The sequence below is a fragment of the Acyrthosiphon pisum genome, chromosome A1, assembly GCF_005508785.2.
Source record: "Acyrthosiphon pisum isolate AL4f chromosome A1, pea_aphid_22Mar2018_4r6ur, whole genome shotgun sequence".
NCBI classification, from domain to species: domain Eukaryota; kingdom Metazoa; phylum Arthropoda; class Insecta; order Hemiptera; family Aphididae; genus Acyrthosiphon; species Acyrthosiphon pisum.
In genome coordinates this window covers 60,158,192-60,170,697 of record NC_042494.1, presented here as the reverse complement: position 1 = coordinate 60,170,697, position 12,506 = coordinate 60,158,192, and the positions used below count along the sequence as shown (strand labels likewise).

Sequence of the window (12,506 nt, the reverse complement as noted above, 5' to 3'; positions counted from 1 at the left end):
GTTTACATTTTATACTTTATACTATATTATAATACGCAGTGGCGTTGAGAATTTGATGAACTATTTGACATAGATTTCTACGATATTGCCAAAATATCGGAGCGTTCAATAATTATTTTCTAATAGTTGCATATTTTAAAACGTACTACAACAGTTTTACGTATATTATTGTGCGTTGGTTACATTATAATTTATAGTTATACATACCTATGGTAATACCACCGCTGTGTTGTATACATTTTGTATATTATGATACTTACCATAACATGTTTTTGAGGATTAACGACTCAGAACGGATGCTGGTCTTCATGAATATTACTATCGTTTTTACCTGAATAATAATATACTTCTGAGGGTATACCGTATAGCGGTATATATAGGTATATATCTAGGTATACCGTATACGTGTACTTATCATTATGACATTTGCTTTGAACCAATTTCGTTTAAGTCCGAAATATTATCGACTTGTTTCTGTGAAAACCTATATTCGTATAATTGATATATGATTACGAAATTGTAATACATTACAACTGTATAGAGCTTACCGGTATAGGTATGAACAAATAATTATTGTAGGTAGTAAGCTGAAGCTTAAATCGGTAACTATAACAGTAAATCGTTACTAACGCGTAGGTGAACGTAATGAATAAAACTCGTGTATATATAGCCGTCACTTTTGGTAATATTTAGTTATAATGTTAGTAAAATATAATATAGATCGACGCCTCGGCTTAGACGTACACCACCAAAACGTTTGTGTGACCTCGTTAAATTTTCAAGCAATTTGATTATTTTCAAACTCAGTACGAACTTTTAAAATTACAGTTGATAATATTATAATACGCGTAGGTATATTATGTATCAATAAACATAGAATTAATAAAATGTGTACAATACATTTATATTCAACCGTTTTTACAACGACCTAATTATATCATCGTATAAGGAATTTTTTAGATTCTGAACGGAGCGAGGAAGCTATTGGTTTTACAATGGTGTTTATTTTTTTTTATACCTATATCCTGTATACAAAATTTCTACCAGAAGGAGCTAGTTCTTCGATTTCAACATAAAGTACCTTATATTTTAGAAAATTGTATCAATATGGTACTTTAGAGAGGTCATTTTTTGATTTTATCAATAGTTATTTATTGCCAAAAAACGCTAAAAATGGGATTTTAATTTCTAACGCTTTGTTTATCACCATAGAAACGAATAAAAAATTATAATATTAATTCAACTTATACTTACATGATATAATAAATAATAACAATATAAAATATTCAGACTAACAAACCGTCTCCGCTCAGAATCGTTTTTCTTATACAATGATATTATATCATTGAATTCAAGTTTAATACAATCCATTATACAATGGCACACTTATAACCTACTGTACAGCAGAGCGACATCCACTTACCTGCTTTTTTATTTTCGCTCAAGACATTCCATATGGTATACTACTACTATAATATTAAGTTAAGGGAAAGTAGTAGCTTGGGTAACTAGTATTTAGACATTGCACGGCGGTCATCACTTTCTAGTCACCAAATACAACCAAATCAACGAGATATTAACGCGTTGGACTCCATGAGATCCAAAGTGGGATCTCATTAATCTTTGACTGCACCACCAATTGGCTTTGTATAAGTACATAATATGTTTTAAAATATGTCTTATTTATTGTTAATATTATATTTTTTAATTAACTAAGAATAAGATCCAATAATGAATTCTTGACCTTATGGAGTCATTCATTAAATAGTTATTTTTATAACTTTTATTTTGAGTGCCACATTTGACCCCTGGAGTATAAAAAACTTCATAAACGAGATCCAATAATATATCTCAATATTTATTTTTTATATTTAAAATCAACAGCACGTATAAGAAGTTCATCAATACATAATGCCATATAGGTACTACATTTACTTCGTAAAGCCATTTAAAACAACACGTATACCCATATTTAAATTTAAATATGAATATAATAATTATAATGGCTCACACAATATAAAGAATTTACAAACAATAATATCTAAAAAAAAAGCGGATGGAATTTCTTATCATTTACACAACATACATGTATGATAATATTTATTGTACATATTATTATTACAATTTATGAGTTATGTACCTAGGTATAACCTAAAGCTACACATAAAAATATTGATAAAAAATTATTCATTGAGAATATAATTTTATTACGTTAAAATGGCCATAAATCGGACGTAATGCATATTTCCCGACTTACTCGAAGCTGCAGTTCGTAGGTACCTGATATTACATCATAACGTTATAATAAAATTGTTTACATATACGTTTACAGTGCAAGTCTCGCGCGCACTCGATGCGATTTATTAATAACGCTATCATTGAACTAATATCAAACTATTTGGGTTCATTCAAGTGTGTACAGCTATGCACAATATTATTTAAAAAACATTGTGTAAATTAAAAATAAATATTTAAACTATCAGGTTGTGGACGTCATCTTCGTCCGGATCTCCACCGCGTGTGTGTCCATCCGACCGACAATCCGCTGTAATAATAAGACGTGTACTATTAAATATATATATATATATACACCTACAAATTATACATAATAATATGTAGACGGACAGAGAGGTAGGTAAGTACCCAGTCGGTTGGCTATATAGTCGCCGCTCGGGGATTCGTATTTCCCGGACCGTGATTTCCCGGGGGACCTCGGTGGTTCCGTTGACGACGACGACGACGATGACGAAAAAAAGCAGGTAATAATGAAAAAAAGAAAAGAAAAAAAAGACTTCTTATCCTTTTATACATAACGTTATTTTATATAGACATACGTAACTATAACTATAGGTATTCTATTATTATAAGCGTCCATGTCGATATTTCTTTTGTATGCGACGACGGCGGCTGAATTTGTAACGAATGGGATCCGATATATGCACAATAATAAAGCCCACGACATTATTATTATTATTATTATACGTCCCGTTTATATTGTTGAGTCAATCGTAGAGGACGCCGGGAGTGGGTGATGGCTGGGACAACTAGCCCATAGACATATAAAGATATATTATGGTGCCTATAAAATATCATTACACGTATATATTATGTTCTGGCGGAGAAAAACACAACTCAAGGACGCAAGGGCCGAACACTCATACATTGAGAGTTTAAAAAAATGTTTTTGCAATTCAGAATGAGAAACGTAATAATAATATTATTCCTACGATTGTACATCCACGTGCAAAGAGAACGACGTGTTCAACAGTTTCAGACATCTTGGCGAAATATAAAATATAATATAAAAATCAAATACATACTGTTATACCTTAACGATATAACAAACAATTTTAATTTTTTTTTAACGTTTGAGAAAATACGTGTGACACTATATTATGACATATTTTACAATAAGATCCTGTTGTATTACCAGAGATGGCAAGATGCGTCTACTGGTCTGCCGCGTAAAATATAAAAAGTAAACGAAACCTCTTGAGTATTGGTATTGCCTACGACTCACCAACGAGGAGATTTTTAGTGAGCTGTTCGTGGTCATCTAGCACGTCGATCCTAACCATGGATTATGATATGATGGAGTGGTATCAGAGACGCGAATGGTTTAGTCTTTAGAAGGAATATGGTTCGCTAATGTCTTATACGGTGGTTGGAACATCCAATTAATTTATTATAGTTATCCAGTGAAAGATTTCTTGTGGATATTACGAGTACGTTGTATGTAGCTTGGGGTTTGAGAGAGATGGTTTTTCGTAAATAAGTAGACACGTTTGGTTTACAACTCTAAAATTATTTTTATATTTCAATTAATAATTTTCTGTTTATTTGAAGATGGCAGTTAATTACTGTATATTTGAGTCCCACCTTGTCAATACAATGAATGTCAAATGACATTGTGTAATTTCAAAAATATTAAATACTTAAAAAATAATTTTGGACGGTGTCAAATGTCTATGTAGTGTGTAATTAATTGTGTTGGTCAATTTTTAAGTATGTATTTAGTTTAAAATTTATAAAATATAAAGCACGTAACAAATGTTACAGTCACCTCCCCTACCATTATACTCTTTGTGCAATTGGAAATATAGATAGCTATTAACGCGCCTGGTGGTGACTTAATTTTTGTACATGTGCGAAATCTTTCAATCCGTCGTTAATAATATATTTGCAAATTTTCGGTAATAATTGTCTACAGCAGTGATCAGTTTTTTTTTTGAACTACCTACTATATAATTGTGTATTTCCTCTAAAAGTCCCTCCTACCTCGCCAGTCTTTCCACCCCGTTTGATGAACGTTGCAGATAATGTTTCGATGCCGGTCCGTTGTCATAACAGAGCTCCGTTCAGAGTAGTTTTTTGAGCACACAAAATGTAACTTGTCGTTACAGCTTTCAACTCAATCTCAACTCCGGCTGTGTGCGGTGTATTACTCTGAGTCGATCGGAACGAAACAATTCCGTAACATCCGGCCTCTGTACAGATGAAATATAATAATATAATATCCTGTCAGAATTGTTTGTTTGTTATTATTGTGCAAATAAAACATAATCAATATGTACGAATAATCGAAATCTAGTATCACGCGTTGTGGCTGTTTGTTGTGTTTGTTTGTCTCACAGTTTGAAATATTTATTTTTTTTGTCGCTTGTTTGCTTTTATTCAATCGCAATTTTTACGGTCCACACGTCGCTACCCGGACGCCGCTGCGGAAACCCAATACTATTGCATTATGATTTCAACGTTACGGGCCTTTAACGGGATAAAAGTTATTTTTACTTAAGCTAATCTGAATTATCTTCACCGCTGCAGCAGCTGCAACATGACGTTGACTTAAATGACCGTTTTTTATCAACGCGACGGACACGTGAAAAAATTTCACTCACCTACAATGATACAAATATTTTTTCCCGTTACGTTTAAATCGATACAAATATATTATTATATAGATTTTTTGGGATTTCGAAAATAATACTCGGAATATTTTTCGGAATTTGACTTTAGTAAAACTATTTGAGGGGAAGGGAGTGGCCGAGTGGACTAAGATGTCAGTTGCGATGCGCACCGTCACCGGTTCGAATCTCGGTCACGGGTGGTACTTCTATCCGGGCACCTGTCTGGAGAGAGAGGCTGCCATCCCCGACCGGGCATATCAGATACCTACGAGTGCCCAAATCAAAAATTGTAACAAAAACAAACACACACGTGTAAACAAATCTACAGTACTTTTCTCCAAAGTTCCACAGGCTAATGACATTAGTAGTTGAAGCATTAACCCTGATAAAAAAAAAAAAAAACTATTTGATTTTGTATTGCAATAGAGATCTTATAGAATATAAAATATATCCACTACCAGTACGGTACTATAATTACAGTATTACATATTATCCAGACCACCAGCGTCAGTTATTAAGAATTCACTGGACTTCCATTAATACATTACCATAAGTAAATAATATAATAATATGTTTTATCTAGACAACAACTTATTTTGGAAATTTTAAAAACAAATGTAAAATTAATATTAAATTCCCTTGTATGATATTTTATTTTGAACATGGTCAACAATAATATTACAGGTGTACTATTATTCAACATAAAATAAAATCCCATTAACGTGATCATTCAATTTAAATAAATTTTGAGTGTCATAAAATTATTTCCTTCCAACAATCAACTTTATAATAAACGAAAACATAATAATTATTAACTAGGTAACCACTTGTGTTATATTTTTATTCGTAATTTTGATTACATTTTTATGGGTTTTTGTTTCTCAAAACAAAGTTGGTTTTATATTTTTATATTCTACTTAAATAAGGAAATTGTATTCTCAATATTGTTTTTATTGTTTTCATACATTATTTCTTTTAACAATAATTTCGAATGTAAAATAATGAATTATTGTTTGTGCGTTACGCGCATAGATGATAAAGAAATGGATATGAGTATAGGACGCCTCAAATTCATGTTAGGTGTGTTAGGTTTGCGATCCAACATGGATACTAAATTAAGGCCGTTTGTTTATATTTTTGTATAGTGTGATTATAATAATATTTATTATGAAGGTAATCGGATAAACGACATGAGTATACTTATTTGGCCTAAATTCGTATAAATTGCATTCGTCACCGATAAGACGTCATAATATCATGTCTAAATCAATTTATCAATATATATATATATAGTTAAGCGGAAAGATGTAAATTTGTTTCATTCGGAAATTCGTAATCGAAATGAATAATCAGAATGCAAATGACTGTTGGCTCGAATTTACCGCATGCGTAATATCACGTGGTAATATCAACTCCAATACACCGACCAATACGTCAACTTTTCTTTTTCACCAAGTCGACTCAAAGGAAAAAAAGTATCCGACTATACTATACACGAGTGGCCCTCGACTACCATTATTATTATTATTTTGCTAACGACTGCGCCCCCTTCGGCGGCTATCGCTAAACGTGTAACCGAGGCGGACGCATATAATGTGTAATCGTCGTCGAATACAGTTGCTGCCTAACCTGCCACCTATGCCCACCCCTGTTTGGAGGCTTACGGACGGCGGACGCCTTAATGAGCTTTTTATTGAGTTTTATACGATTGCGGTGGTGGTGTGGGCGATCGGAATAACGCGCTGCATGCACACACACACAAACTTGCGCAATATAATGAGATATATATCTACGATTTTTTTTCTCAGCTTGTTTTCCGCCGCTAACTCGTTTACGACCTAATCGCGATATTCTCCTTTTGTCGGTTAAATTTTGATTTTATTTTTAACTCAAAACGCCTGGCGTGGATAGGTTTTGTCGGTGCCGCTGCACAATACACTGACGAGAACAACAATAATATTATACGTATATATAGGCACCTATAATAATATTGTCTGGGTTTTACTTTTCACGGTTTGAAAATTCAATAAATAATAATATTGAACACGTAAAAGTGCTATTTACCGTGGCGGCGCCTTTGTTTGATGTTTGGGCTATGTCAAGGTATTATTAACTTGTATTTTACAACAATGCTATACATAATATAAAATTATACACACATACAGTGAGTGATTCTTTTAGAAGTAAGGACTAATTTACTCGGCAAAAAGTACAACATTTCTTATCGTTATTATGTTTTAAGTTTTATATATATTATTTGGGTAACAGTATACTTACGTTTATAAATATGTAAACACACACACATTTGATTTGGAATGAATAGTTTATGATGTATAACCATTGGCGCAACTAGGGGGGGTGCTTTGGGTCCTTAGCACCCCCTAAGTCAAAATTAGCACCCCCTAAAAAATCTTTTGGTGTTAGGTCCTATTGAGTCACAAAAAAAACTTGGAGCTTAAGCACCCCTTAGTTCAAATGTCTAGTTGCGCCAATGTGTATAACTTATAATAGTTTATAATTTATTATTACATTATACGTAAGTACATATTTTAGATAAATTATTATGATGATGATGGATGATGCCGAGTGGATTGCCACGAATAGTAGTACCCCAAAAAATTTTTGGTCCACTCCACTTCGCTCAAAAAAAAAAAAAATAAATAAATACTTATCAGTTGCAATTAAAATTGAATACTCATTCGGTATTAAATGTTTATATTGTATTGATACGTTCGAAAAAATATTCTGCTTCAAAGTATGAAATCAAAAACAAAAACAGAAAAATTAACCATAAAGAATATATTTCTCTTTATTAAATGTTGTTTCGTAATGACCAAATTATTAAAAACATTTCCAGGTAAGTACTTAATGAAAAAAATAGTATTTATCTAAAAAATCAATTCACGGCAGGTAGATATAGGTACCTATAATATATATTATATTATATGTTCCACTGTTTTGATCAATTTTTCTGTATCATCCACGTAAAACAAAAACAACGGAGTTCTTCCACTCAGTATATTATTCATCAACGTACTATAATCAGTATCGAAAAATATTACAATAATCTTTACCGACCATCAAAATCGTTAACGACCTGGAAACCAAATACGTGATTTTATATGTTTGCCACGGCGCGGCGTGGCGCGCCGCAAACAAACGAAAAGAAAAACCCCCGAATTAATAACGCGCAGGTACCCATAATGTTTTCACGTATTTAATATACACTAATAATAATAATAATAATAATATACGCTCCGTGAGAGGATTAAAACCTCGTATAATATACCTTTTCGTGAAATAAATAAATAATAAGTGCGACTAAAACGAGGATAAATACCTGTATAATATAATATTTACCATCGAGTGGATTAAGCGCGCAAATTAATTTTCATAAATGTTTATTAATTCGTGGCGTACAATATATAACATTATTATTATTATTATAATTCATAGCAGGCAATAACCCGCGGGGTATAGGCGTTCTAAATATTATATTTTCGATAAAAACATGTATATAAAAAAGAAAAAAAATTATAACCATCGAAGCGTAATTCATTTTTATCCTATACATTTTTACCCGCGTCGAATCTGTAGTTGTCGGGAAATTGCAATCTGCTGTGTGACATAATATTATTAACAGGTAAAATTTAAACGACGAGTACGTCGACGTCGGTGCGAGCACAAACTGACGTCGGACGATATTATATTTATACAAATCGTGAATAACTTATGACTCGAAAATAGTTATTTTATTTTTGGATTCCGAGCGGGAGGCGGGACGAGTTAGACGATGTGCATTTCTTAGACGCCAACCGATGCCGTTGGCATTTTAGGGTTCTTCAAAGTTGCGCGTGGCCCATTCATATTTTATACCTCAGGACATTTGACACGAGCTGCAGTGCGGCACTTTAAGCCACCCCAAGAATTTCCCAGAAAATTGCTTAACCCTGTTCGCACCGCATTTTATTACTTTCTGACAATCATCCTGTCGAGAACTGTTGTACACCGAGACACCAAATATTCGTTTTCGACTTTAATTTTTGTCACGCACAACAATATTATAATGTTACGATCGGTCAGCAGTCGATTGAGCGTCTAGGAAATATTTTCGGCGAGAAGCTAATGAAGACGCAATAAACAATAATAACAAATATATATAATATTATGTCATTCTAATTTTTTTTTTAAATATCATATTATACGAATTAATCAAATTCACTGTCATAGCCTTATTTTTTATTTATTTTTTTTTTTAAATTTAGTTAAGGCTTTGACATCTATGATCATTAGCCTGAAGGTTATTTTGTAGCTATTTAACTATAAGGGAGGGTAAGGTTAGAGCACGTGTATATGTGGTGAGGATTTGTCTCTACAACCTGAGTGGTCACCCATCCGGCAACTAGTGACACCGGCTGATGTTTGACTTCAGAACACGTTTGTGATTGAAGTCGACCACCGCGCCACAATATATAGGCAACTTTTTAATTGTATTGAGACAATGGGTAGGTATTGATAATATTTTGTTTACGCGTATTCGTGAAGACTTAATGTACTATTTAGTATTAAATATTAATCGAACGGATTTCTACTTAAATCATAATATGTATATCTCATAAAAAAACTTTTTTGAGACATTCGCATATTATTTTATAAAAATGTGAAATATAATTTTTTTTTTAGTTAGGTACTTATATACAATTCTCGTTTCGTGAAAACCTACACTAAAACACATTGCATTACGCCCCATAGCTTGAGTTGAAACCACGTTTTTCGATTTATATGCCACCGAACTCAGCGCTAAGATTCATTTTTCAAAATCCGATGATTTATCATTCCTTTCAAATGTATAACAACTGGCATTCGTCGGGGTCAGTCCATTATACTCTCTATGTATATGTACTAACTTTTTAACTTCAGAGGAAAAGTATGCTTTGACATTAGAGCGTTTCATTTTCACGGAAATCGGGTTTTTTTTTTTAAGATGGTCCACTCCGAAAAAAAACAAAAATGCAAATAGCAAATCTATAACCGAAAATTCCTTAGAAAATATTGTTATTACCTATCTAGTTGTTTCTTTAAATTGTTTTACTACTATTCTAGTTGACTTATAATAATTATAACAATTATTGTAATTATTGTGAATAACGGCATAGTAAACGGCCAAAAATACTGAGCAATAATATAGTAAGAATACAAGTCCTCGACGATATCTCGCCCAGATTTGGATAAACTGAGACTCATCTATGCTATTTGTTGGTATGTGATGATAAGAATTCCAAGAAATTCAGGTCTTAGACATGTTTTAGACATATTTCAGTCGTGTATGAGGCATAAAACATACAGCAACAAAATAACCTAAATACCGTTAACAATATTATTCCTCTATAGATTCAAATATTTGTCAAAACCACCGTTGTTCTTCAACAGCATGGAATTGTCGAAATTTCTGATCTTTTAAATATTATTATTTTTGAACAATTATTACATTTAACATTTGACTGTCAAACAATTAATAACAATAATAATATTGTATTTAGGAATAAATTGGTAAGGAGGAGTCCCTGGAAAAATATTTTCAGCCCTGTGCTTGTTGAGTGTATAGTAAGCAAAATGGCGTATTTTTTTTATATCGTTATACATAATATTATTATTATATAGGATTAAAAAGTATTATAATTTCACTGACATGGGAAAAATAATAACATATATTTACCTAAATGCGAACGAATATTTTTGAACATCATGATAAACGGCTTACACGAGCCAACAGTCATTTACATAATAATATTATATTCAACGTCTAACAAGACAAATTGCCTATGCAGTGCTCCTTGAAGAAAAAAATGTCAGTTTCTCTTTCGTTGTATTATACTATTATAATAATATGATAACATTTTACAAACAAAATTATTCAATATTATTATTACACTGGGCCGAGTTCATGCCCGAAACGTTTTGTGATTTATACGGTATGCGTTTACAGGAGGGTGCGGAGTGTGTTCCAGGATAGGAAAATTATTATTAAAATCAACAATGGATTTCCTATAAGAAATTAAAGCATTGTGTTATTATAATATTGCATTGTAGATCGTAAACCCGTAATAATTTCAAAGGTGTAAAAATACCTACGGTATGGGCCCTAACGCAATGTAGTCACTATACAACGGAGACGTACTCGTTTAATGTATAATATCACTATTAAATTTTGTGTGACTTTTTAAAAAAAAATAAAAAATAGTTGGCCGGCGGGAGCGCATTAATTAGAGTAATTATTATTATTTCAAATTGCGCGGAAAACGTATAGTAATATTTTTGTATTGTGTTGAATGCCATAAAGCAAAGAAATCTATTCTATGGACCGTTATACGATTTTATATAAAAATATAATAACGCAAGTTGTTATAAAAATACAATACGGGCTTGGCTTACACGTCGTACAACAAAATTATCGTCCTACAGTTTGTCGTCGTATTTATAAAATAATATCACCGTGTCGACACAACGTTTAATACAATATGTATAATATTTTTCAATATTACTTGAATTACGATATAGTTCGTGTGATGAGAGATTCTTTAAATATTTGAAAAAATATGCATTGTAGACACACCTTTAGCGTAAATTAAATATGTGACGCATGTAGTAGTTAATTACTTAGTAAAGTAAATAAGATAATTAGTTATTTGTAAAAAATGTAATTTAGAAATAGTACTCCAGAACTTCAACACGGATTGTAAAACAATGAAATATTTCGATTTATAAGTGATAATAATGTATGTTGCATATAATATATATTATTTGTAAATAAATACAGCCACACTACATGAAGTTCCATCAATGAATAGATTCATAAGGCAATATTCAAAATTATAAATGACCTCCATTTCAATACTCATCTGCACTTTGCTTTATTGTAAAAATATAACTTGCTAATAACTTTCAAATATATTATAATTGAACAAGGGATAAGTATTCATAGTTCATATAAAATAGCTCATATACAATAGATTTTCCGTATATACATTATACGTACTCAATATTGTCAATCTACTTATTATCCGAAATTCAAAATCATAACTTCACAAGATGGTTAATATACAGTACAAATCTTTTTAATTTTTTTGTCATAACCGTCTTATTAAAATTAGGACTTTTATAAATAAATGATTGTAATACCCATTAGCCATACTAATACACATTACCGCAGAAGAAAATTGCATGAAATTGGATACTGTTTATCAGACACATACACATGCAGATATTGTATGGATCATACGCTTTTATAAACATTACATTTGATTGGTGTATTAGTTTTCATCGATATATAACATGTATAAGTTATTCTTCGATTTAATCATAATATATAATATATTATCAAACATAATATACTATAATAAGAATAAAATAAAATATATTATATCTATCAAACATATTCATTATAAATGTATAAAATTTTAAAGAATTTTAGTAGTTCAGTATACATTTAATACTGTTATGATTACAATTGAAATGTACACATTCATTGTATTATATTTCATATTTTACTGTTATTTTTTTCTCAAGTCCATCTAAGACCTCGTAGCTTAGTGAATTCTA

At 31.4% G+C, this 12,506-nt stretch overlaps 1 protein-coding gene and 1 long non-coding RNA gene across 2 annotated transcripts in view; one reads left to right on the top strand and one right to left on the bottom strand.

Moving 5' to 3' along the window:
* Nucleotides 1-12,506, top strand: part of LOC100575043 — a gene marked incomplete at its 5' end in the record, with an annotated part of 207,893 nt that overhangs the window by 140,443 nt on the left and 54,944 nt on the right. The window lies entirely within an intron of this gene.
* LOC107883915 lies at nt 1,838-12,229 on the bottom strand. Its single transcript, XR_001679580.2, has 2 exons — nt 8,488-12,229; nt 1,838-2,545 (listed from the first exon to the last, which is right to left on the bottom strand). It is a non-coding gene; the product is annotated as an uncharacterized LOC107883915 (long non-coding RNA).